Raw genomic sequence first — 27678 nt, forward strand, 5'->3', positions numbered from 1 at the left:
GCAAATGCTTCTAAAGTTTTAAACAAGTAGATCCAATCTACAGAATCAAAAGCTATCTCAGTATTTAAGCTAATGAAGGCCAATATCATATTTATTCCTTTTGCTAAATTTAAGATAGTTACAACCCTTTTTATATTATCATACTTTAATCTGTTCACTATAAATCCTAACAAAAGATGCAACTAGGCTATGAGTCCCTGCAACAGTACAAGTAAAAATAGCAATGTGAAACAATGCTCAGTACCAGTTAGGCTAGGTAAAAACTTTAATAAAACAATAAAACAAATGGTAAGTGCTTTCAAGATATAAGCCCTCTTCATCAGACAATACAATGCAAAAATTTCACATTTAAAATAAATTACATCCAATCAGGAGACAACTATCACATTCAGTTGTTAAAACACTAATTACACTCTAGTGTTTAAAGGGGGTGGGTTTACAGAAATGCTTTCAAAGACATGGCTTCATTAATAACAGGTGCGCTATCAGCCTGAAAATACAGAATCCACTTCTGTTCATATGCTTGTGTTCCTATGTTAATGTTACCGCCCCTTTCATCGACATCTATTAATTCTAAAACAAAAAATGTAAAATTATGCTGCGCTCCTGAACTCATCACATGTTCTGAGAGTTCGTTGGTTTCACTACCATTCCTGATGGCTCTAATATGTTCCTATATACGTTCTCTTAGTGACCTGTTTGTTTTGCCAATATAATAAGTGCCACATACAATATAGAAACTATAGTAGACCAAATTTGTGGATGAACATTCTGCATAAAAGCAGAAATGTATTGAGTAGTGTAATAATGGATGTACGACTCAAGCTCCTGAAAATATATATTTACAGATATTACAATGCCTACATGTGTGTGTACCATCTCTTTGAGACAAAACAGCCAATGTATGCCCTTGCTTCTTATAGCATAAATGCTTCTTAAGGGAGGTGTTATTCTTAAATGAAAATTGAGGTGCAGCAGTAGCAACATCCCTTAGTTCCTCATTGGCAAGCAAAATACTCCAGTGGTAATTAAGCACATCACAAATAGCACCTACATCACTTGGAAAAGTCAAGGGGAATCTAATGCTGTTCCTCATTGTTGCAACTGAGATATTGACATAAGGAATTGTTTTTCTAGAAAAATATGGCTTACCTGCCCATCCCTCATGAACAGGACTGACTCAATACAAGAATTAATGTCATCCTCCTTATAGCCTCTTGCTAAAAAATCAAGCTTCAAATAATTAAATGCTGACTGTAACTGCCGCTCATCATTATGTAGCCTCATAGTTCTAAGAAATTGGGATTTCAAAACATTTCTTGGTATATGTCAGGGATGCATGCTATTTTTATGGAGATATGTATTCTTCCTTGTCTCTTTCCTATAAATACTCATGAAAATCCCCTCCATGTCTGTCTTACATATATTGACGTCTAAAAAGTCTATTCAATCTTTAGAACATTTAACTGAAAACTTGAAAAATGGGGTAGTAGTGTGTAAATAATCCACAAATTGTAATAGCATAGCTTTAGAGCCCTTCCACAAAATAAAAATATCATCAACAAAATGTTTATACCATAATATATAAGGAACAAACTTGTGCATAAAAATACATTCCTTTTTCCTTTGAGCCAAAGCAAGTTTGGCATAGCTGTTGGCATACGCCATACCCATTGCTACGCCAACCTTCTGTAAATAAAAATCCCTATTAAACAAAAAAAATGTTTTTTAAAATAATCTCTAAAAGACTACAGATGATATTTATCTTAACATTAGAATAAACTTTGATGTCATTCAATAAAGTTCTAACATTCTCAATACCCCGATTATTAGTTATAATAGTAAATAATGAGTCTATATCCATGGTGACAAAATAAAAATCAACAGAACTCTCAACAGATTCAGTGACAACAATAAATCTTTTAAGAATGTCATAGTATCTTTCAAAACAGCAGCTACATTAACCATAACAGGATGTAAGTTCTTTTCCACATCAATGGAAATTGTTTCTGTTATCCACCCCCTGCTAGAAACTATAGGAAGCATAGGAAGGTTGCACATATCCTTATGGAATTTTGGAAGTCCATACACTACTAGAATGGTGGGATGCTCTATAGAAAAATATTGAAATAAGTCTTCTGCTATAGTCTGTGTTATTAACATGTACCAGAAACAATTTCCATTGATGTGGAAAAGAACTTACATCCTGTTATGGTTAGTGTGGCTACTGTTTTGAAAGATACTAAGACATTCTTAGAAGATTTATTGTTGTCACTGAATCTGTTGAGAGTACTGTTGATTTTTATTTTGTCACCATGGATATAGCCTCATTATTTACTATTATAACTAATAATCGGGGTATTGAGAATGTTAGAACTTTATTGAATGACATCAAAGTATATTCTAATGTTAAGATAAATTTAATTTGTAGTCTTTTAGAGATTATTTTAGAAAACAATTTTTTTTGTCTAATGGGGATTTTTATTTACAGAAGGCTGGCGTAGCAATGGGCACAGCATGTGCCAACAGCTACGCCAGCTTGCTCTGACTTAGTGGGAAAAGGAACGCATTTGTATGCACAAGTTTGTTCTTTATTTATTATGGTATATTTTAATTTTGTGGAAGAGCTCTGAAGCTATTCTATTACAATTTGTGGATTATTTATACACTACTACCCCATTTTTGAAGTTTTCAGTTAAACATTCTAAAGATCGAATAGACTTTTTAGATGTCAATATACGTAAGACAGACATGGAGGGGATTCCCATCAATATTTACAGGAAAGAGACAAGGGCGAATACATATCTCCATAAAAATAGCATGCATCCCTGAAATGTACCAAGAAATGTATTGAAATCTCAATTTCTTAGAACTATGAGGCTACATAATGATGAGCAACAGTTACAGTCAGCATTTAATAATTTGAAGCTTAATTTTTTAGCAAGTGGCTATAAGGAGGATGACATTAATTCTTGTATTGAGTCAGTCCTATCTATGAGGAATGGAGGAGGTAAGCCATATTTTTCTAGAAAAACAATTCCTCCTGTCAATACCTCAGTTGCAACAGTGAGGAACACCACTAGATTTCCTTTGACTTTTTCCAGTGATGTAGGTGCTATTCGTGATGTGATTAAGAAACAGTGAAGTATTTTACTTGTCAATGAGGAACTAAGGGATGTTGTTACTGCAACACCTCAGTTAATAATACCTCCCTTAATAGGCATTTATGCTGTAAGAAACAAGTGCATACATCAGCTGATTTGTCTCAAAGAGTTGGTAGACATATATGTAGGCACTGTAATATTTGTAAATATATATTTACAGGAGCTAGATTCGTATATCCATTATTATACTACTTGATAGATTTCTGCTTTTATGCAGATTGTTCATCCACAAATTTGGACTACTATAGTTACTGTATTGTATGTGGTGCTCATTATATTGGCAAAACAAACAGGTCACTCAGAGAACATATACAGGAACATATTAGAGCCATCAGGAATGGTAGTGATACCAACGCTCTAGCGAAACATGTAATGACTTCAGGAGTACAACATAATTTTATTTTTTTTGTTTTAGAATTAATAGATGTCAGTGAATAGGGAGGTAACATTAAGATAAGAACAGAAGCATGTGAACAGAAGTGAATTCTGTATTTTCAGGCTGATAGAGCACCTGGTATTAATGAAGCTATGTCTTTGAAACCATTTCTGTATACCCGTCCCTTTTAACACTAGAGTGTAATAAGTGTTTTAACAGCTGAATGTGATATCTGTCTCCTGAATGGATGCGATTTATTTTAAATGAAAATTTTTTGTATTGTGTAGTTGTCTGATGAAGAGGGTTTGTACCTTAAAAGTGCTTACCATTTGTTTTATTGTTTTATTACAGTTTTTGCCTAGCCTACATGGGAACGAGCATTATTTCACGTTGCTATTCTCACTATAAATCCTGTCTGATCCTTATTAATTTATTTATCTACTATACATCTTAATCTTATAGTGAAAATGGAAGCAAATATTTTATAGCTACATTTAATAATGGAATAGGTCTGTATGAGGAAACTAACATATCCTTTCCTTATTTAAGTATAGCTGAGATGACAGAAAATTTCCATGAGGGAAGAACCATTTTCTCATTCTGAATTATCCTGAAAATGTCACTCAGTATTTCTAAAATATTTAATAGAAACAGACAATATAATTCTGTACTTAAACCATGTAGCTCTGGAGCTTTACCATTTTCCCTTTTTAAAGATTCTTTAACTTTTGTCAGGATAATAGGCTTATTCAACAGAGATATTTGTTGGTCATAAAGTTTATTAGTAAAATTTTTCTTTAAATACTTGTCAATTTTGTAATCATAAGGATTATTACTTTTATCTTTATCAAGATCCTCATGGAATATTTTGCAAATATTAAGCATTTCCATTATGTCTTAAGTAAGCTTATTAGTGTGAGGATTTTTCATATTATTAATTTGTGACTTTTTAACATCTCGAATCTATTGACTAATATATGTACATTTTTTGAAGTTATCACATAACTGTACAACTTTATTTTTTCAAAAGCTATCACCACTTAAAACTGTTTGTAATTCTGTCATTAATTTTTAATGGCTTCAGTATTGTCTAATTCATTTGTTTGTTGTTCAAACCTCACTTTGTGCATTTCATTCTCTGTTTCTAACAACTCTTTGTCCCACTCTTTCATTTTATTACTAGCCCATCTTCCCAGTCTATCTTTAATATACATTTTAAGGAGCCCCATAGTATGACTTTCCTAACCTGACCATTATAATTCAAAGACAAAAAAAACTTGATTTATTCCTTTAGGTAACTCTTAAATTCTTTTATTTTCATCAGACATACTGGGATTCTATAAATAATCTGAAATTCCCTTATATCCATTAATAAGCGAATACTTGGTGCATTATGATCAAATAAAGAATATGTAATCATTTTAAAATAATTTACTTTATTAAGTAAATCTATACAGGTATACATCTTATCAATTAAGTGTGTGTCCCATGTGCATAGGAATAATGAGTGAAGAACAATGACTTATCTTCTACTTTTACTAGTAAATCAATTAAATTATTATTACTAATCCATCTATTAGTGTTTAGCTGATGCCAGTATTTTAACTTTCTTCTGTTCACTTGTATATTCTATACTAGATATGCAGTTGAAAATCCCCTTATAAGATTAAACCCCCTCCCAATGACTTTGTAGCAAGTTTAAATGATCTTTAGCCACTCTTGCACCTACTCCAGGGATCCAGTAAAATTGGCTAGTGTATAATGTTTGCCATTATATTTAATTATTACAAATGTATCCATTTGTTTGGGATCATTAATGGATTCCATAACCTTAGGCATTACAATAGATTTTCTCCATGGTATATCAGTTCCTCTCCTATTTTTGTTAAAAGAAGCAGCTGATAACATTTCATAACCCAAGTTATTTACATATTGTATAATGTTATCTATCAAGTGATTCTCTTGCAAGAATATAATGTGTCCTCTTTTGCAGTTTAGATATCTCATTAATGATTTTCTTTTGTTGCCATTGTTTAACCCATTTACTTTAATAGATAATAGAATATAGATTAAAACTATCCATACTGTATATTTAAAATAATTTGCTTTAAAAGATATGACATGTTTATTCACTATATTAGTTTAGTTACATATAAGACTCTAATGCATTCCTGCAACAGTATCTTAGGATTCCACGTTTTTTAAATTCTTCCTTTCAACAAACTAAACTGTTAAATATTGAGAATAGCAGAAACAAAGACAAGTTTACAGCAGTAACTGTATACACTGTAAATAAAACACAGCCTAAAATGGATACCAAAGTTCCTAGTTTGCCTATCACATAGGCAAACTACTATATTATCTCTCTACCTATCAATATCTAAAAATTCATCAAAACACTAGTCAAATGCTGCAGCGATTTGCAAATAATATCATATTGAGGCTATTAATTTAGTTATAAGTTTTGCCATTTAAAACTATTCCTTCCATTACTACATACAAGTTTAGCAATCCTCTTCAGTTAGTCACATATATTCAATAAACCAACAAAAAGTATAGTCTGTACTTACTTATGCAATAGAAATATAAATTATCCATTAAATATTCCTAAATTCTTCAATCATTGGACATTATTATAACTAAATCACTAAATAAGTAAGTAGATCAAAGTGGGACCTGAAGAGATAAAAACTCTAAACTTACAGGTGACAGATTATCTTATCATACTAAACTATAATACAAAAGGGAAGTCAATGCACACGTATTCTTAGTATGAAAAATGATACACACATATTTTGTAGATCTAACAGAAGGTCTGAATTAATTTTTAAAGTACAAGTATCTGTATCTCAAAATTGGGTAATTCTCCTAACATGACAAATATCAAAATATTTAAAAATCTTTTAGCTTATTAAACTGCTTCAGAAAAATATGTACACTACTGAGGTTTTAGAGAATGTCTTACTATTTCTGTGGAGCCAAAAAATATTTACAGTCTATAATAAACTCAAATGTTACAATGCGCTTAATTCAAATCCCATTTTCCCTTCCTGAGTTCAAACACATTAAAAAATCTACTTAATTTTCTATCAAAGTTGATGTACTGATTCAGCAATTTAACAATCAAATTTCAGCTTTGACTTATGAAATTAGTAACTTCAGGTAGTCTAAGTGCATCTAATAACATAGCAAAAAACATGTTTGCCAACAAGCAAAATAAAAAAAACACAACCGAAGCAAAAAAATGCTGGTTCAAAGGCTTTACTTTTTTGGTACCTTGGCCTTTTACCTTCACAGGATAATAACATACACCATGTAAAAAGTTTCAAAGTACACATGACTAAGCTTGAAATGTCAGCTTTCAGATTATTTTCACATATTTTATGTTTTTTATGTACATTATAAGATCTTGTACATTCACATTCTTGTTATTTGCAGGTATATGTAATATGCCCCTTTCTTATAAGCAGTTTGTTAGTTAAATATATTTTTCTGTCTTATTTTCCCACTGATAGTCTACCTTATTCTATATAACTTTTATTTCTAAAATGTCATATAAAAGATCTATTTAATCATCAGCTCTCTATTAAAGATTATAGCCTGTGTATATATTTCTTAAATTACTGATCTTTTATTAATCTTACATATTAGTTATTTCATTCTTTATACATGTGCATATTATTCATAAGATGTTTACTCTTCTTAATTCTGACATTAGAAGCAGTCTTGACTATATGCAAAAGAATCACTGTTTGTTTAAATTGAATGTATATCTTTAGCTATTGTGAACTATTGCTCTGATCTAAACTTCACATCCTGACATCAGGATTTGATTACAGCATGTGAAATTGGCAACTCACAGCACAAAGCAGCTGCTAATTTCCTCTGTAAGTTTCTCATTTTTCTTAGTTGTTTTAAGCTGTTCTAATCAGTAACAAACATATAACTTTACTTCTTTCCATTAATATGTATACTGAGAGTTAATATCATAGGTTCATAGGTTGGTACTAGGCTATTGAGCCTAGTGCATATACAAGCCTAGCCATAACAATTCCTTGGCTATTCCTTTCCACAGTATTTACTTCCCTGGACCCCTGTCTAGCAGGGTGACTGACATGATCCCCAGGGTGAATTTCCTATTTCCCATCCAATCATCAAGATTACTTTTGAAGAGGGCAAAAGAGGTGCTCTGCTTGACATGTATGGGCAGTCTATACAACATAAGCTATTACAATTCAGTGAAATGTAAGCAAATTATACTCAGCAATACCTCAGTAGAAAACATTACTCTAGCTTTTATTTTATCAATTCTTCACTTCTAAAAAAAGAAAAAATATATTATTTTGAGTAGGTTTTAACATATATACTTGAAAAACTAAAAAGAAAAGAAAAAGAAAGTTCCTTTCTGTTCTCACAGACAATAGTGATGAACTTTGACCTGGATTTTCTTCATACTCAAGGTGGGAAGCAAGGCACACAAGAATCCAGCATTCTGACACAACTGGCACAATCTTCTGTTCATAAACATTCTTTAAGTATGACATGTAAAAGGAATGAGTTTCACAGGATTTAAAAAAAAAAAACACCAGCACTTAGCATATTACTTAGACCTGACATTCAGTTAACCCAGCAATGCACATACTAAGCAAAGTTGAAAAATACAATAAATTCTTAACTTATATAGTCTTTTCTTAAAGTTACTATTTCTATTGCTTATTATCTTACAGGAAGTATTTGTTCAGTATTTAGACATGCACTTATAAGTTTAGTTAAATAAAATATATTAAGTCTTTCACTGCAAATATAGTAAAACAGTAAAAGTATCCATTTATATTCCTCATCATGAAAAATGCTTTAGATTAAAATATAAATGCACACCTAGGGTCTATATTACTAGTTCGAATGCAGAATTGAACAAATGCCGAAACATCAAACTGGGAAGTTCTAAATGTCAAAATAGCAAATCTGTGGAACACCAAATTTTTTCCCAGGGAAAAAATTTGCTGGCCGTTTTTGCAGCTTTGCTATTTCCTCCACTGTGGTATGATTTTGGAGTTGGTATATTTAAGTAGGGAGGTATGGGGGGCACAGCTCCCCCATGTTTGGGGATGTGGGGGGCTTGGAACAGTCTGAAGTGTATGTGTGTTTTTGGGTTTTGTACTGGAACACCTTTTTTTTTCCCTGAGAAAAAAATTGCTGTTCTGAGTTTTCGAAGTTACTGCATTTTGAACTTCCGGGTTCAACATTTATGTAATCAAACTAATGACAGTTTGACTATGTGATATAGACCCCATACCTACATATGTTTTGAAGCTTAAAGTCCAGCACAACCTTTTACTTAAAGAACAAATCTATTGCTTCAGAAAATAAAAGTACTGCAATCAGAAAATGAAAGTGGCTTGTTTTAGACTTTTTAATTTACAAGCAGTCTTTCATGAATTCAGCTCACTCTGTCTCTTCATGGAAATACAGTTCCCAATTCATTTCTCCAGTATTACTAAGGATTTTATTGAAGTTACCAAAAGTGGATGCCTCCTCCAGCATTTTAAATATTTGGTTTTCTTCAGAAATAAATAATTTGATCTTATCAGGAAACACCAACATGGCTTTAATCATGTTCTTTTTTACGTTTCTTGATCAGAAATAAACAATATTTTCTTTCACTTATTACTTTACTGGAATAAATATTGTCAAATATGACTACATGTTCATCTATTTTAATAGATTGGCTGGACCATGCTGTTTTTAATATTTCAACTTTTTCTAAGCTAGACATGAACTTAATTATAATTGAACATGGTGGTGAGTTTTTCTTCTTCGAAGGTAGACTCGGATTTATGTGCCCTTTCAATTCCAAAGATAAAGTTTCAGGTAGATTTAATGTTTTATGTAGCCATGTACTTAGGAAGTTTATTATATTGTCTCCCTCATACTTCTCAGGTATAACATAAATTCTAATGTTATTTCATCTCAGTTTATTTTCTAAATCATCAAGTTTTTCTATGAGCCAGCTATTTTGTTTTAAAAGAAATTCAGTCTAAGAATCAGCTTCCATTATTTTTCCTTCATGGTCATTTAATGCTTCTTCCATTCTGCTGAGTTTTGTACTTTATTTTATTTAGACAGGGGTCCAGGGAAGTAAATAGTGTGGGAAGAAATAGCAAGGGAATTGTTATGGCTAGGCTTGTATAGGCCCTAGGGCTGATAGCCTAGTACCAACCTATGAACCTATAAGAATTTCTAAATGCTCCATCTTCTTTCTGGCCTCTTCTTTGAAATTTTCTAGTTTGGTTTTCCAGTTTTTGTATTATAAGTAATACATCCTTTATACTAGACAGCAGTGACTGTCTTTTTTAACAGAAGAATCCAGAGTTCCATTTCTTGAGTGACTCCTGCTGATGTCTATTCTCTGATAACCAACACTACAGCTTTTGAAGAACTTTATCAAACTTTTAGTGAATAAAATTAGCTAACAAGTATCACCAAATTTAATTTTATGATTATATTTTCTGTCAGAGAAACATTTTCTTTCACAGAGCTTTCACCAGTTGCTGTTCTCAGTTAATCATCTTGGCCACAACCCTCTAAATATATTATTTTTATATTTTATGTCCCATTCTATTCTGAATTATATTCATCAATATCTTATAGTAACCATTGTCTAATAATTTAGGTCTCCAATTTTGTTTTTAAAATTCCATTTTTTTTCCTTTTCCATATAAATGTAAGTATCAACTAAATAAGTCTTCATACATAAAACCTTCATTGAATCATTCATTCAAATCTTTTAAAATTACTTTTTCTGCCAGTTTATGTTCTTATACAGTAAATACTCTAATCCATCAAGTCCTGTCACTGACTGTATATTAACTTGTCCAAGTAGCTTATCTAATTCATATAAAGAGATTTCCTTCTTTAATTCTTTATTATTGTGCTCTGATAAATTTCTAACATCCCATATTTTCTCTCTTGTTTAGTCTTTCTATATTTAAACATTTTCTTTATATAATTTACTACATTTTTCATAATCTGCTCCTGGTTTATTTTTTATTTTTCCACTCCCATCTTTCATCTCTCTGCCTAAGTTACTACTTCCTTAACTAACCCGCTTAAGAAAGAAGATACTCCTTCCCTTTTACCGTGTAAAATATCTTTGCTTAAATAATAATTCTTTAATTCTCACTTGATTAATTTTGTAAATTATCTGTTCTTTCACAAAATAATCCCTGTCATTTCTTTCTAGATTCATTAAATCAACTACACAGAATCTACCATATTTTAATTTTTCTGTTTTCTTTTAAACCTGCCTGCCATTCTAAAAAAAATTGTCTTATATTTATCATTGAAACACAGCCACTAGTAATGTGGTCTTTGTATAATTGTGTCATGATTCTCTTTCTGTCTTCATCCCATATGCTCTTATTTATCCTTTTTATCCTTTTTTCCCATCCTGATATACTCCTTCCTCGTCTCTATCTCTATCCATATGGCTAAATGATCTGAAAAACTTGTTACAATTGTCTCTTCTTTAGCAATCTTTAATTCTTCTTATAAAGTGAAGTAATCTATTTCAGTTTTATATGTAACCCAGCTATATGTGCATGAATTATTGTTCCAACTTTTTAATTTGCAATATTTTATGATTTGTAACATTTTTTTCACATCACCCCCTCTCTTTTTTCTTTTTCCTCTCAAATCACAATTGAAATCTGAAGTCAATATTATATTCATATTTATTACAGCATAATCTAAAATGTTATGGGATACATTTTCTATGTCTTTGTGATATAGACAAGTAAGGTTATAATTTTAAACACCTGGCTATTCCATCTCAAATCAATAACACTTAGCTTTCCCATCATTATCAATGTTATATTTAATACTTTCACTGACTTTTTAGAAAGCAACGGTATCCTGGAGTATCTTCAATTTCTTAAGTTCCAGTTGTGTCCCCTTCCTACAGCTTTTTCTGAATGCAAATCTACTTTTGACAAAATTCTCACATCTTCTAATATTATTACATCCACATCACAGCTACTACACCATGTTAAAAACTCTATCCTTCACAGTGTATTTTAATACTATTTACATTTACCAAAATTACTCTAAAATTGTCACTGTACCTCTACTTTAAATTGTTAGTGGAGGAGAGTTTCTTAAATCAGATTCAGCATCTCTCTTATTAACCCTTTTCATTTAGTTTTCTCTTTCATACTTCTTTTACACATCTTTTTCTATCTCTTACTCTTTTACCAGTAGATTTTTTCCTTTTACTATTTTCCTGTTAATGTCTTCCATGTCACTTATTTCAAAACTTTCCTCTATAACAGCTTTGTTTTTTCCTTTAGCTATAACTTAATCTTTATTTCTGTCTTGTTCTTACTTTTCTAGATTTCCTTCATCTTTTATTTCCTTTGTTTTGCCCCTTTGTGTATTTCCTCTCCTTTGTTGACTTCTTATTTATCTTGTTGCTGTATTTTATGGGCCATCCATGCATGCCCATTTTTTCTTTACATTTATAAAACTTTGATTCATATATTTTTGTATTATTACCAGTTTTGCCATAAATATAATATTTCCTTCTATCACAGTTATTGCCCTTCCCAAAGGGAAAAAAAACATGCCTTGGGTCATCTCCAATATTTGGAACACCCTTATTTCCTTCCACGTTTATCAGAATAGGAATATGCACATTTTTTTCCATGTTCTGCAGAATATGGCAATCCCATCCACCAGTCTATAAGCCTGTATTATCATAAACTTTAGTATTAGCTATAACTTATTTGCATAATTTGTTGAACTATCTCTTTAAAATCTTTTTTTCAACTTCAGTTTGAAATTGAATTTGCATTTTTGTCATTATGAAATGTTTTAACTATATATAAGCTCCATGGCTTACAGTTAATTTTTTTCATATCTCCCAGAAATTTTTCTATAGCAATACAAGTCTCAAATATAATGTTACAAAATGTCTCCACTTGAATAAGAATAACAGCTCTTGCCTCTTGAGATTTTATAATAATGGTGTCATCAAGCTGTCCCATATATCATAATTGTCCATTTTCTTTTTTTCTGTATGTTAAATTCTCACCACAAATTTATTTTGGTTGTTTATATCACCTTTATTCTGCTCATCTTTAATAGCCTTCCCTTATCATTTCTGGACCCCTTCCTTTAATACAGATTCAGAGCCTTAGTATTTTATCCACAATGCCACCCCACAAAACATCTTTCCCATTCCATTCCCAGACTCATCTTCTGCATCATTTCACTCAATATATCCTCCTATATCCCTCCTGATTGGAGGGTTGCAACTTTACATCCATTGCTTTGGTATCCATTTATTTCAGAAGCAGAAAAACATCCTTTTCTAAAAAAAATCCTCTGGATCTTTCACTGACTAAATTACAGCAGTGATATTATCCTCTGTGCTTTCTGACATCTTGCTCGATCTCAAGCAATCTTGTCCCACCCACCACTGTGCTAGTAATAGAGCGATCACTACTACAACAAGTAGAAGCAGTTCTCTGATGCCCTGCCAAAATTTCCCCCAGTAGAGTAAATACTAGCTTGGGTCTTCCCCTGAAACTGGCTACTAACCTAGTGAGACTAACCTGGTCAACAAAAGATAATTACATTAGAAGTTTTAAATTAAATCACCATGTCTGTAATCAGTTCAAAACTAAAGAAGGAAACAGCATGCACACTGACAGCTTTGAACAGTGTTTATGATAGTTGAGGGGAAAGATACAAGTAATGGGGCACTGGAATAACTGAGGTGGTGGGGCCCTGGCCCATTATGCTGCCTAAGGAACCAATTAACCATGATCCAGCTTGCTTTTCATAAATCATTAGAAATATGCTGGAAAAACACAGGATCTGCAATTCACACAACAATGAGAATGATAGGACCTAAAGGAGCAACCTTGTTCCTTTCAAAGTTGCTCACAAAATGGAAAGTAAAAACAAGGAGGACATGAATTACATTTATTACAGCAGATAAGATCTATGCAGGCAATACATTCCTCCAGGATCCCATACTTTGGATAGGACTTAGATGCATAAAGAATGTAAAATTGATAGGGCCTTATTAGTTAGCCAATGGCATATGTTTTCTCTGTGATATTATTTAGGTAACAGAGGAAATAATACATAATTTCCACCAAATCTAATGGCAGTATGTGGGGCTGAACTGTAGATTCTGGCAATACCTACATTTAAGTATAGGATAAAAAAAAAGGTTGCAATGATTAAAAGCATTGTAAGCAATGGTCTTCCCTCCTTAACTAAATATCAGATTTCTTCCATATATATTACCATAGACAAATAAGTAAAGATGTACATGACGTTTGTACCTCTTGGGAAAAGATTATGTGCATTACCATTAATAGAAATAACTGCACACAATATTTCCCCCAGTTAAAAGTCCCCCACTGTTGTTTACTCGCTATAAAAAGATTCACAGATGCATTATTCTCCCTCTAGTTTCAAATGCAAAATGAAGGTACTCATTCATGCTGGAGATGTGAAAGTGAAAATGTTAATTTTTGTCACATGTTTTGTAAAATGGTAAGGGGAAAGGTTGCAGTCTACAGCATCATATGCTCTCTGTAAACGCATTCCACTCCCATGAATCAAGTTTTATGAATTACTGGACTATTGGAACATGATGTGTTCTTAATATTGATAAAACAATAATGTTTATGGGCAGTATAGAATACCGTTTCAGTGCTTAACTTATGTTATTGGAAGACAGTTCCATTAAACATTACAGCTGATCTGCATAGATATGCTTATAAGCTCAAAAGATCATGCAGTAATAAATACTCCACACAGACATTCGATGAATTGTAGTCTATTTTTCTGTTCAGTTAGGACAATAATTGGTGATGATCTTTGTGATTTTTCTGGTCATTGTTTTGTCTACAGGAATTTAGTATATGTTCTACTTTAACAATTAACACAGTTTCAAGAATATTTATGGGTAATACTCATAGTTCCTGGTTTTGTAATTGTGTAGTGGTTATTTGTGAAGAGCCTCACTATGCCTACACTCAACTGCATTAAATGCAGGTTATTCCTGCTGAATAAGGAAATGCAAAGGCATTATGATAAACACACTTAATTATGACAAAAGGGTAAACTAGCTGATATTAATGATTAAGACTATGCAAAAAACTATGTGAAAGCCTTAGGCTTCGTATGGCTTTGTATATATGCAGATGTTGTGGACAAAAATGGCTGTGTGCAATCATGCTTGAAAGTTTTAAGGCAAGCAACACACTTTACAGCTTTTACTATGAGTATTTACAAAAGAAAAATTAAGGAGGCTTAAAATTTTTATAAAGGGATATTCTTGTTTCAACACCCTAATGGTTTTCATAAAAAAGTAGAAAGGGGAAGATAAGAAAGATTGGAAAAGGGAAGACCTAATAAAGAGGTGGAACACAGAAGGAATGCATCAAAAAGATTGTGCTGGAGGGAATGGGAGATAAGTACTATGTTTGTGGTGGGGTGTGGAACCCCCTTATTTTTACATATTATTTTTGTGTAAGAGGGTAGTTTGTGTGGGAAATAAGTAAGAGGTTATAGGAGAGAAGATAAAGGAAGGAAGGGGTAAGTACGAGTGTGGCCCAAGAAAGATCCCTGGTCCACAAGGCCTCAAAATTTTTACTACCAGATGATGTTGTAGTGGAAGACACTACTGGTTAGGTGGTAGGTTTCAGTGGTATCAAGGTGGTCAGTGACTACTTGGAGAGTAAGTTATCCATTTGCTGCAGAGAAGCCTCAGTTGGTTGAAGACATCTGCCCATGACCTGCTCCATTATATACTTAATCAAATCCTGAAGCACCTGTTCAATGTGGCTTGCCAAGCTTCCATATAACAGGGTGCTTACAGGACCAGTTCCACTGCCTCGAACCTGTGAGGACATTCCTGGATGAGCAGAAGGTGAATGTTTTCTAATGTGTGAGAGACACTGCTGGGTTGCTTCTGAAGAATTTTGCATCTGTAAAAAAAAAAATTAAACGAAATGAGAAAGAAAGAAAATAAAGAAGGTCAAAGGAATTCATAGTTAAAATAAGAAAAGGAGAGAAAACAGGTGGAAATAAATAAATACTCACAATAAACTCACACAAAATGTTTTTCATTCAAGTTATTATCAATACATTTTATTTTTAAGAAATATTTATTGAACTATATATATATATATATATATATATATATATATATATATATATATATATATATGCATATATATGTATATATATATGGTTTACTATGACTTACCCGAACAGCAGTCAGTCGAATGGCCAATGTTCAGAATCATCATTTAAAAGGGACAGGAAATCAAACCAACAGTGGTTGACCAAGGTTAGTTGAGTTGCATGGTGCACTTGACCATTTGACAAGCGATGTGCCAAGACTGTAGAGGGAGGTCACGCTTCAGTGAGAAACAGAGAAAGTAGCCCATTTTCTCACTGTAGTGCGATCTCGGAGTTGGTACATTTAATGTGCAGCAGGTGTGGGGGGCACAGGGGGTATGCCCCCCTGCAAAATAGTAGAGGTAAACTAACTAACACAGCTGGAAGACGAGAATGTCAAAAATGTCGTATACACATTTTCTTGTTTACCATTTTCGACATTCCAGTCTTCCGATGTTTCCAAATTCAGCATTCTTTTCCAATGTTGCAACTGTTTGACCCAACCCCTTTCGACCATACCATAGTAAACCTGTATATACATGTGTATATATATATATATATATATATATATATATATATATATATATATATATAGATATATATATAGATATAGATATTTATATAGACTTCAAAACATCTAAAACTCATAATATCTAAAGTCAAAACATTGAGACCATAACATTAAAAACCCAAAACATCTAAAACTCAGAACATTGAAACTTTATATCACAACATCGAACACTACAAATCACGTGAGATTAACATCCCCTCCACCTATAACTACACCAAACTAAAAGCACACATTTACATTTCTGCAGGGAGCAAGCCCCGTAAACCCCCCATGTGGGGGCTCTGCCCCCACACCCCTGTAAATTAAATATACCAGCTCCGAGATCACACTATGGTGGGAAAAGTTAATTTCTTAACCCCACTGTATCCTGATCAACATAAAGAATTTACACATAATGTCTATATCACTTACCTATATGGCCTAAAAACCACATACAGAATGGCAAAATAAACACTATATAAATAGTATAAATTCCTGTACTGTATAAATAATAACTATATAAATAAAAACTACAACATCTCATAGTGATACCACAAGAATAATAGATTAAACTATGACATTTACACATTTGATGATACACTATTCCATATTATACATTTTCAGTGTTATGAAATTCGATGTAATGTGTTTTAGATGTTTTGAGTTTTCAATGTTATGGCCTCAATGTTTTGAATTTAGATGTTATGAGTTTCAGATGTTTTGAAGCGTAACCACATATATATATATATATATATATATATATATATATATATATATATATATTATATATATATGTATATATTATATGGGTCTACTGTAAAATGAACAGTGGATCCTCAGTTACGCAAAAGTGCACTTAAGCAAAAGTGCACTTCCGCAAAGCATGGTTCAATGAACTGTTCAGGCAAACTGAAGTGCCTAGGCACACAACAGTGGGGAATTGGGAATTCACCTGTTCCCCACTGTACTGCGATCTTGGAGTTGATATATTTATGTAGGGGGGTGTGAGGGGGCGAAGCCCCCCTCTCTGTGTAATGTTAGTATTTTCTGTTTTTTTTATCATTTTGCTGAACCGAGTTTCGTGAAAGTGCACTTTCGAATAAGTGCACTTTCACGTAAATGAGCGATCTACTGCTCTTTTTTGAATAACTGGTATTTGATTAAAAGCAGTAGACCCACATGATATATATATATATATATATATAAATATATATGTGTGTGTGTGTGTGTGTGTGTGTGTATGGGTCTACTTCGGTTGGTCGAAGTTTCAGTACTTTGAAACTCACTTGTGCGAAACGACTTGTTCTAAGTACTGAAACTTCAAAAACTGAGTACAGAGATCACAGTACAGCACATAATGGGAATATTCCATTTTCTTCCCTGTATTTCGATCTTGGAGTACACTTAAGTAGGGAGGTGTGGAGCGCTCTGGGGGGTGTGGGGGGTGCATGGAAAATATGTTTTTTTTTTTTTTAGTCAGCCAGTCCGGTGACTAGTCTGCAGCGAAAGTGCACTTTCATTGAAACGCACTTTCAATGAAGTGGGCATCTACTGTTCTTTTTCAAAATAATGAAAATTCGATGAAGAAAAGTAGATCCGTGTATATATATATATATATATATAGATGGGACCAATGATATGGGTAGTGCTTATTCATACATGGAATGAACGAGTGTATTGCTATCAGTTCTTGGTGGAGTTTGCATTTGTGGTGTACTGATAGTAACATAAGAAATGCTAATAGATTAGGTTTTTCTGCCTGATATGGTTATATTACAGTACTGCACTAAAAGTTCTTTAGTCCATTTACTACCATTGTTTATAAATACTCTTGCATTTATATATAAATGAAACCAGTTAAAGAGAAAATACTGCATGTATTACTTGACTTTTTTTTATTTGGTTGCAATGCTACAATTACTACAATACGACAACTACAACCACCCTGCTACAGGCCACATGAGGAGCTCAGTGTCTCTCCAATCTAACACCACTGTAAGTAATCAGCCGCAATAACACCATTATCTTTAACCTGACCAATGAATACACTGTTATATGAAAAGCACAGTCCGGGTCTGAACTGTCTGCAAACACAAACAGCTAAAGTTAACTTTGTACCTAACACCGCTCTAAGTAATCGGCTGCAATAACACCTATATCTTTAATCCGACCAGTGGATACACTTTTATATGAAAAGCGCAGTCCGAGTCTGAACTGTCTGCAAACACAAACAGCTAAAGTTAACTTTGAATATGTGTCTACCTGCTTGAGATAATATTCATTATCCCCTGGAGAGCACTGTGCTTTGGCTTGTAAGTAGCCAACCCCAAACACACATACACACTCATCTTCCATGTCTCTTTTATTCCCTCCTGTTAGCAAATAGTATCCATAACTGATCAAATACTGTGTGTGTTTAATTTAATTGAGAGCACAGCAGCCTACAGGTACAAGGTTATGCTGTTTTTCCACCTGATAAATTGTTAAGAAATGACTTACAGCTTCACAGCAGTTCTTGGTCAATTTTGATTGTTTTTCTTAAACACAAACTTGTCTTTGCCTGGATCTTGGCTCATTAACAGCAGTACAAAACAACTCCCAGCCCACACTCTTGTTTCCCCCTCTCCTTTCCCTGTTTATTACCTTAAGCCAATATCAAAGTTAATAAATATTACCTGTGGCAGGCACCATTTTTACAACTACAACCACCCTGCTATAGGCCCCATGAGGAGCTCAGTGTCTCTCCAGTAAGTGTTTTACAACTATTTATGCTTATTTATGTTGAATTGTATTCCACAGACATCTAATATGATTTATGCTGTATTACTGAAGGATATTATGGCATGCTAGCATGTGTTTGTCTTCACCAAGTTGTTTAGTATATTAGTATGTGCTATTTGCATAGTTGCACTTTATCAACTAATAGAGTTCCTGTATATGTGCTGTGTGTAGATTGTTCATACTGCTGTCTGATTATATCTATATAATTGTAGAGTAAGTACTGCATAGAATCAGATTACAGATGCAGGGCAGAGTGCTGCTCGCTATATTTTTATGTGTGACTTCATACCTGTCAGCTGAGGTTCCTTCTTACTAATGTGTTATCCAATTAGCTCAGTATTTGCATATATTAGTAGTTGATTCATGACATATTTTCCTGTCCACAGTTTGTTTTGTAGTCTTTATAAGGTATCTTCACCATCCCAACAGTGCTTACTCCTGTCTGTACTATTCTTTTCTAGACCTAACACCACTCTAAGTAATCGGCTGCAATAACACCTTTATCTTTAACCCGACCCGTGGATACACTGTTATATGAAAAGCACAGTCCTGGGTCCGAACTGTTTGCAAACACAAACAGCCAAAGTTAACTTTGTGTATGTGTCTACCTGTTTGAGCTAATATTCATTATTCCCAGGAGAGCACTGTGCTTTGGCTTGTAAGCAGCCCCCCCCCCCCCCACACACACACACACACACACACTCACACTCATCTGCCATGTTTTTTTTATTCCCTTCTGTTAGCAAATAGTATCCATAACTGATCAAATACTGTGTGTTTAATTTAATTGAGAGCACAGTAGCCTACAGATATGAGGTTATGCTGTTTTTCCACCTGATAAATTGTTAAGAAATGACTTCACAGCAGTTCTTGCTCAGTTTTGATTGTTATTCTTCAACACAAACTTTTCTTTGCCGGGATCTTGGCTCATTAACAGCAGTACAAAAGAACTCCCAGCCCACACTCTTGCCCCCCCTTCCCTGTTTATTACCTTAAGTTAATCCCAAAGTTAATACATATTACCTGTGGTAGGCATCATTTTAGATTTTACACAGACGGACTGGGTCTGAAGCACTAATAGCTCCCTTCCAATCAATATCTTAGAAAACCTTTATTACCTGATTTTGCTTACTAAGTCCCTTACTACCCTGCTCAAGAAAGCTTAGTGCTTTACATGTGAGCTCTTGAACGCTAAATGTCTTACCAGGGCATAAAAGTTAAATTTACTCTCATAGCCATAAAACTATAAAAAACTCAAGTCATTCCACAACAAGTACAAATACAACTCTGTCATTGTCCATGCTGGAGTGAATGACTTGAGATGTACCTCCCTTGACTACATGAAAAGAGACATGGAACGATTCCAAGATGGTCGCCGGCTAGACTGCTCCCTATTCACTGAGCTCCTCACAGCTTTGACATTACCGGCTCTTTTTAACAACTTTCAAGCGAAATTTCTCCACAGTTTTTTTTTTTATAGAAAGTATCTCTGACAAAATTCCTTCATTTTGAGCTTATTTATTTTCAAAAAAATTTAATTTTTTTTAATAATTTACCTCAGACAAATTTTGACTTCAACTGTCTCCTACCACGTGCACTCCAGAAGCTCTACCCTGTGTCAAGCATCCTGTTTTCACACCTCTATCCTGGGCATGGCTGGCACCTCTGACACCATGGAAACACAGACAACCAAGGCCAAATTTTCTTCTATGCTTTCTCCAGAGAAGGACACTGGTTCTAAAAGATTAAGAACCACTAAACAAACTACTGAGAACATTAAAGTAAGTGCCAAAGATAAAAGTGACTCTAACTTTCATTTGGAAGACTTAAAGATGGCATTACAACCCATTCAGAGTGCCATACAGAGTTTTTCTGTTCAATTCACTGATTTTGGTAAAACCTTAAAACAGATAAATGAGAGAATGGACATTCTTGAAAACAAATATCTAGCTTTGGAAATGAAAGCAGATTCTGTGGATCGAGATCTAAAATACAAGGATACTATTATTGCAGAAGTACAAGCCAAATTACTGGACTTAGAGGCAAGAAGTCGCAGAAATAATATAATAATTAGAGGTTTACCAGAATCTTATGAAAATCAAAACTTATTATCAGTGACTAAACAAATATTTGAGGCACTACTTAATTGTGAGACAACTACAAAATCCTTAACTGTAGAAAGAGCACACAGAGCCCTACGTGCCCATCAAGATTCTGCTTCACCTCGGATTATTTACACAAGGTTACTAAACTTTCAAGATACCCAAAGTATTTTGGAAGCAGCCAAAAGCAAAAAATATCTCATCTGGAATTCACATAAGCTGACCTTTTCACAGGATTTATCTCCTCAAATAAAACTGAATAGACAAAAGTTATCACCATACTGTGCAGATCTGATAAAAAGGGGAATCAAGTTCCGTATGCGTTACCCAAACACACTATCTTTCAACTATAATGACAGGAGATATACAGCTACAGATCCACAAGAAGCAAAGGACATCTTCCTAAAATTATTCAAGATCCTTCCTGATATAGCTGCACAAAAGTAACTCATCTAACTGATGCAAGTACATTTGCTGTTAAGTCTGTAAACTTACATCTCATAATATGTATTCTTTAATCACAATGATCATATGATAAAGTTTTTCACAAAAAGAAAAGTCATTCCAGATTTGTTGCAAGAAGGACATATGTTTGATAATAACTAGACTTGTCATATACTCTAATGCCTGTAATCCTTATATATACTGCTTACACAGTATTTGAGAATCATCAGAGCTTAAATATATGCAGAACCACTGCTTTCAATATCTAATGACACTTAAAAAAAATGGAACTTGCAACATTCAGACTTCAGTACTGCTGTTATGCTACTAACCTTGCTGGAGTTTCTTTGATTTGTGTCAGAAATATGATGGACAGTGTTTCCCTTCATGTATGGCTTTGCGTTGGTGTCGTAGTGCTTTGGAAGATAGCGATCTATTCATCCTGACAGTGGCAAGCTGATCGGAATGGGTTTCCTTTTGTTGCACTCGACTGGCTTGGAAGCGATCGGTGATTTGGATGTGTCGAGACCTCCTCAGGCTTCCGATTGCTTGGAGTGTGACTTCCTGGTTTCTTGAGGCCTCGCTTTGTGTGGAATGTGGATGTTCATTGTCGGAGACTCTGTTCTGGCTATCCTGTTGATGTTTTCTCACGTAAGTGTGGTTTCCCCCGCTCAGGATGAGTCTGAAGCTTTGCGCACTTTGAGATGCTCTGTTCACATTCGAGTGCATCTCTACGTATGTGCAGAGGCATAGCTGCCTCTGAGACTGTAATCTAAAGAATGACACTGTTTAGCCTTATTTTATAAGGCTTTTTACCTGCCGAAATGTTCCCTGTTTACACTAAGCATGTCAAGCTTCTTAGTTAATTATAGTTTTATATATTATAGTTTCGTGTATATGTAAATGGGTTCAAAAGTTAAATTTAATGTTAGCATCCTTTCACAGTGGGTTTAGGCTGGTGAATTAGTTAATAGAGGGATGTGTGTTAGGCTCTGCTTTTTCATTTTTATTTATGATTATAATGTCATTTTTTTGTATAGCAACATGAATATCACAAGTCATTACTAGGTGAAATAGTGTTTAACATAGGTGTTAGGGGATTCCTTGAGCCCTTAGCATACATTACATTATACATGCTACTTAACTCAGAGTGAAGGCATATTTATGACAGGTTATTAAACAATATTTTACTTATTTTTTTATTGTTTGTAATGGAGATGGGAGACTTGAAATTGCATATTAGATGGATGATTAACACTAGATGTGATGATGATCCCACTATTAAAAGAAAGTATATTCACTCGTGTTCTACAAATCAGTTTAGTCAATAATTACATTATTAGTCAGGGATCTATTGATTATATGGTGTGTTGACATAAAAGTATTATATCTTAAATATATAAATGATTACTTCTTATTCTAGATACTTTTAAATTATAGGGTTTGAGATATGCTCTTATGTTAATACATTCACTTATATGATTACTTTGCTTTAGATGTATTAAAATTCTACTACTATATTTATGTTTCACATACACCTCCCATTGCAAATATATATTATAGTGTTAGATTAACAATATTTTCTTTATTTGACATAATTTTAAGTAGCTATATAGGAGTTTGTGAATACACATGTGAATGGGGTTAAGTATGTCGGGCATCTTGGTGTTAGATTATTGTGTAAATATGTTTAGTTTTGTTAACTTTAGTATAGTCCTTTTTAGGACTTTACTCAAATTTTCTTTCGATACATGGGATATATTGGTGACCAAGTATACACTTCATACATATAGTTATCTCTATCTTCCTTCTTTAGATAAATTGAGGTGGGTAGGCACTGGGGTAGGGAAGTGGGAAGATCTTGAGACTAAAGTTAATTTTATTTTGAATCATACCTCTATACATAATAACTGTTGTACTAGGACTAAGTTTTGTTTTTTTTTCCTTCCTTTTTATCTTTTTTTCATGCATAAACAATTTATTCTCCTGCATTTCTTCTAATAGACCTTTGATAATCACATGACTAACCTATTAATAATTGATTCCTGGAATGCAAGAGGGATTAAGAACAAAGCTAATAAATCTTTACTATTTCATTTAATGTATAAATCACATGCTAATATATGTTTTCTGCAAGAAACACATATTCCTAGATATGACTGGTACAAAGATAAAAATAAAAAATGGATCAAAAAAATAATAGCTTCTGGTGACACTTCTAACTCCAAGGGGGTGGCTATCATAATTAAACAAAAATTTCAGGGGATTATTATCGAAGAAAAATATGACAATGAGGGCAGATGGTGCTACTTTACCTTTACCATACAAAATCTAGATAAACCACTTTTGGTGCTAAATATTTATGGTCCTTGTAGCATCAACATTTTTTTATTCTACAGATATATAACATTCTCTCTTTTTATAAAGATCACTATGTCATAGTAGGTGGAGACTGGAATGCTGTAATTAACCCAGTTATAGACCGCACTAGCTGTTCCTCTTCTTATAATTAACAAGCATCCCTTGCACTTGAAGACCTAATATTGGAATATAATCTTATAGACCCTCTACAACTTACTAAATACTCAAATAAAAAAGATATATATACATATTACTCAAAATGCTATCATTCATGGTCAAGGTTAGATTTCTTTCTTATATCTACTTTTATATCACAATTGTTATTAGACTTTAGTACTGAGCCCAGATTTCTTTCTGATCACTCTAGAATCTCACTAAAATTAAATATGGACTTTAATTCTAGACGTGCATTCAAACAAAATAGTTGGACTTTGAATAATAATTTGCTCTCCAATAAAGATATTAGTAAAACATGTATAGAAATAATTCAGGAAATAGAAAACAACCTAGACTCAACAGATATCCCCTATGATATACAGTGGGCTGCTTGCAAGGCAAGGTTGAGGGGAGTGTTCATTGGCAAGGCTTCATACCTTAAAAAACAATTTAATAATAAAGAAAGATTCCTAAAACTAAGGATTCAGTCTCTTGAAACTCAATATAGATTAAATTTGGACCCCTCATATTATAAGCAAATTATAGAATCTCAAAAAGAACTTCTTTTATTACATCAAAATAACTTCTCAATACTGGAGCAAAGATTATTAGCTACTTACTCTGAATGGGCTCAAGTACATTCCAAAACCCTAGCAAGAATAATTAAAAAAAACTTTGACAGGTCTAAAATATCGCCTATACAATACAAAAATCAAGTATATAACACGGACAAGGAAATTGTGCAACTTTTTACACTATTATATACTGATTTATATTCCAAAAAATCTAAATCTACAGTTAATTGTCATATAAATAGTTTTCTAAGCTCTATAATGTTCCCTATGTTGAATGAAAAAACAACAAGACATTTTATCAGCTCCTCTAAGTCTCCTTGAAATCTCTGATTCCATTGACAGACTCAAACTTGGTAAATCCCCGGGTCCAGACGGATTCACACCGGAATTTTTTAAATCCTTTAAGTCAGTAATTGCTCCCTTTCTTTTCAAGGTTTATAACTACATTAAAATAAATGACATAGCTGATCTCCACTGGAACACCTCAAAAACTATATTAATTTTAAAGAATAATAAAGACAAAATGGACCCCAACAATTACAGACCCATTTCATTAATTAATTTAGACATCAAAATTTTATCTTCTATTCTGGCTAATAGACTAAAGAAAGTTTTAACATCTATAACCTCCCCATACCAAACAGGTTTTACATCTCATAGACATGCATGGGACAACACTCTGACTATGGAATCCATTATACACCTCACGAAAAATGATAATAACCCACTATATGCATTGATTCTTGATGCATCAAAAACAGTTGATAGAGTGAGTTGGGACTTCCTCTTTCAAGCAATGACCTGTTTTAATATTCCTGCATCATTTATAAATTTAATCAAAACTTTATACAAAGAATCCTTTACTAGACTGTATATTAATGGATCCACATCACTCCCTATAAAGATTACTAATGGTACAAGACAGGGTTGTCCTTTATCTTCTTCTTTCTTTAATTTGTATCTAGAACCATTACTCTTATACATAACACAAAATACATTCCATAGGATTCCTAGGGTTTTGAACACTAATCTACCTTTCTCAGCTTTTGCGGATGATTTAGTAATATACTTTCAAACACCTATCACAGATCTAAACAAACTTGTTAACTCTACTGAGAAATTTTCACTTGCGTCGGATTATCACATTAATCCCCAAAAGACTCATATTCTCCCTTTAAATCATTTGGCACATAAACCTTACTTATTTCCTGAATCTTTTTTAATATTACTTATGGGGTTAAATATTTGGGTATTCATGTGGATCAAAATAGCATATCTACATTTCAAAATAACTTGAATAAAATATGGACATCAATAATGCTTGATATGCGTAGATGGGAACTACTTAACCTATCACTTTTATCCAAAGCTGCAGTAATCAAAATGAATATTCTCCCCAAATTTCTCTATCAATTCAATTCTTCAGATCAAATCATTCCTAAATCTTTCTTCGATAAAGTTAATAAAGAACTAGCTAAATTTTTGTGGTTTCCTAAAACAGTTAGTATTTCTTATTCTAAATTATCAACTTCTAAAGACAGGGGCGGTTTAGGCTTGCCAAATTTGTATCTCTATTATTTAATTGTTTCGGCCAACAAACTACTCTCCATTTCTAAACTGTACAATATTAACTACAATCAATCTCCAATTTGGGTTAAGCTATGGCATCAATATATTATATCCAAAAACATTAACCCTGCTGCCATTCCATTCACCTCCATAGATATCATAAACACACTCAAAATCTCAAATTTCTTAAAACAAAAGATCAAAGCATTTCAGGAGTTACTGAAACTTGTCAAGCTTGATAATAGTCTTCATTTACTTCAACCACTTCACTTAAATCCTAACCTTAAATTAGATAATATGCCATTTAATCTTACAAACTACCCTCTTATTAAAAATATGAATGTTTGGGATCTCTTGAAATATAAAGATTTGTCCCTGGCTAATCTGCGGAATATACTGAAAGTCAATTGTAAATATACTATAATTCTACATCAATTAAGAGACGTGGTTATGGCTAAATGTGCTCTTAAAATGCCAAAAGAACAAGATCTTAATAATTTAGACACAATAATTAAAACATTATCACTCCCTGAGAAAATGCTATCAAAATCATATAACTTGTTAAACAAATTAATACAAGACTCATTATGTCTTTTTTCTAATTTCTGGGATAAACATAATTTTCAATTAACTGAGAAACAAAAACTCGTGGCTATTAGAAACACTTTGGAACACTCCCCTTTTAAGAAATTGTTCTATACCCAATTGATGATAAATAATAATGCATATCATACCTCTTCCAAACTTAATAAATTTGATCCTAGTAAGTCTCCCTCTTGCCCTTGTTGCTTATTTCCAAAAGCTGACCTCCTGCATTTTTTGGTATTGCCACTACTCACATAAACTTTGGACTTCTTTGAAGGTAAGGTTACAGAAAATGGGATATCACAAATCCACCTTATCCTGGGAAACAGCAATTCTACACATACCCTCGATACATCTTTCTAAATTAGACACACATGTGTTTATATTTATTTCCTCTCTCATAAAACTTTACATTTCCAAAAACTGGCTTGATCGCACTAAATTGAATTGGATTGCCTTTAGAACAATGGCTTACTCGTACATTTCTGCTTAAAAAAACTATGTTGAAAAGTCCCAAAAAAATGGCTTTAAATAACAAAACTATAGAAAAGGTCCTCTATATTATTAATAATGATTAATAGCTATTACTTTTTTGTCTTAGTACACTAATACGATTTATTTACCTTCATACTTCATTTTCTCATATGATTAAAATATTATTTAATCATTTGCACCTTGGTCACCATTTGTACATATTGTATATACTGTGGTTTTCTTTATTTTTCCACATTCATGAATTGAAATTTGCATCTATATGTTGTGTAACTTCAAATAACTCCTAAATTACTATATTTACAATGTTTTGATGTCT

This window comes from Protopterus annectens, chromosome 3.part1 (assembly GCF_019279795.1).
Source record: "Protopterus annectens isolate FY-2018-M chromosome 3.part1, PAN1.0, whole genome shotgun sequence".
NCBI lineage: Eukaryota > Metazoa > Chordata > Ceratodontiformes > Protopteridae > Protopterus > Protopterus annectens.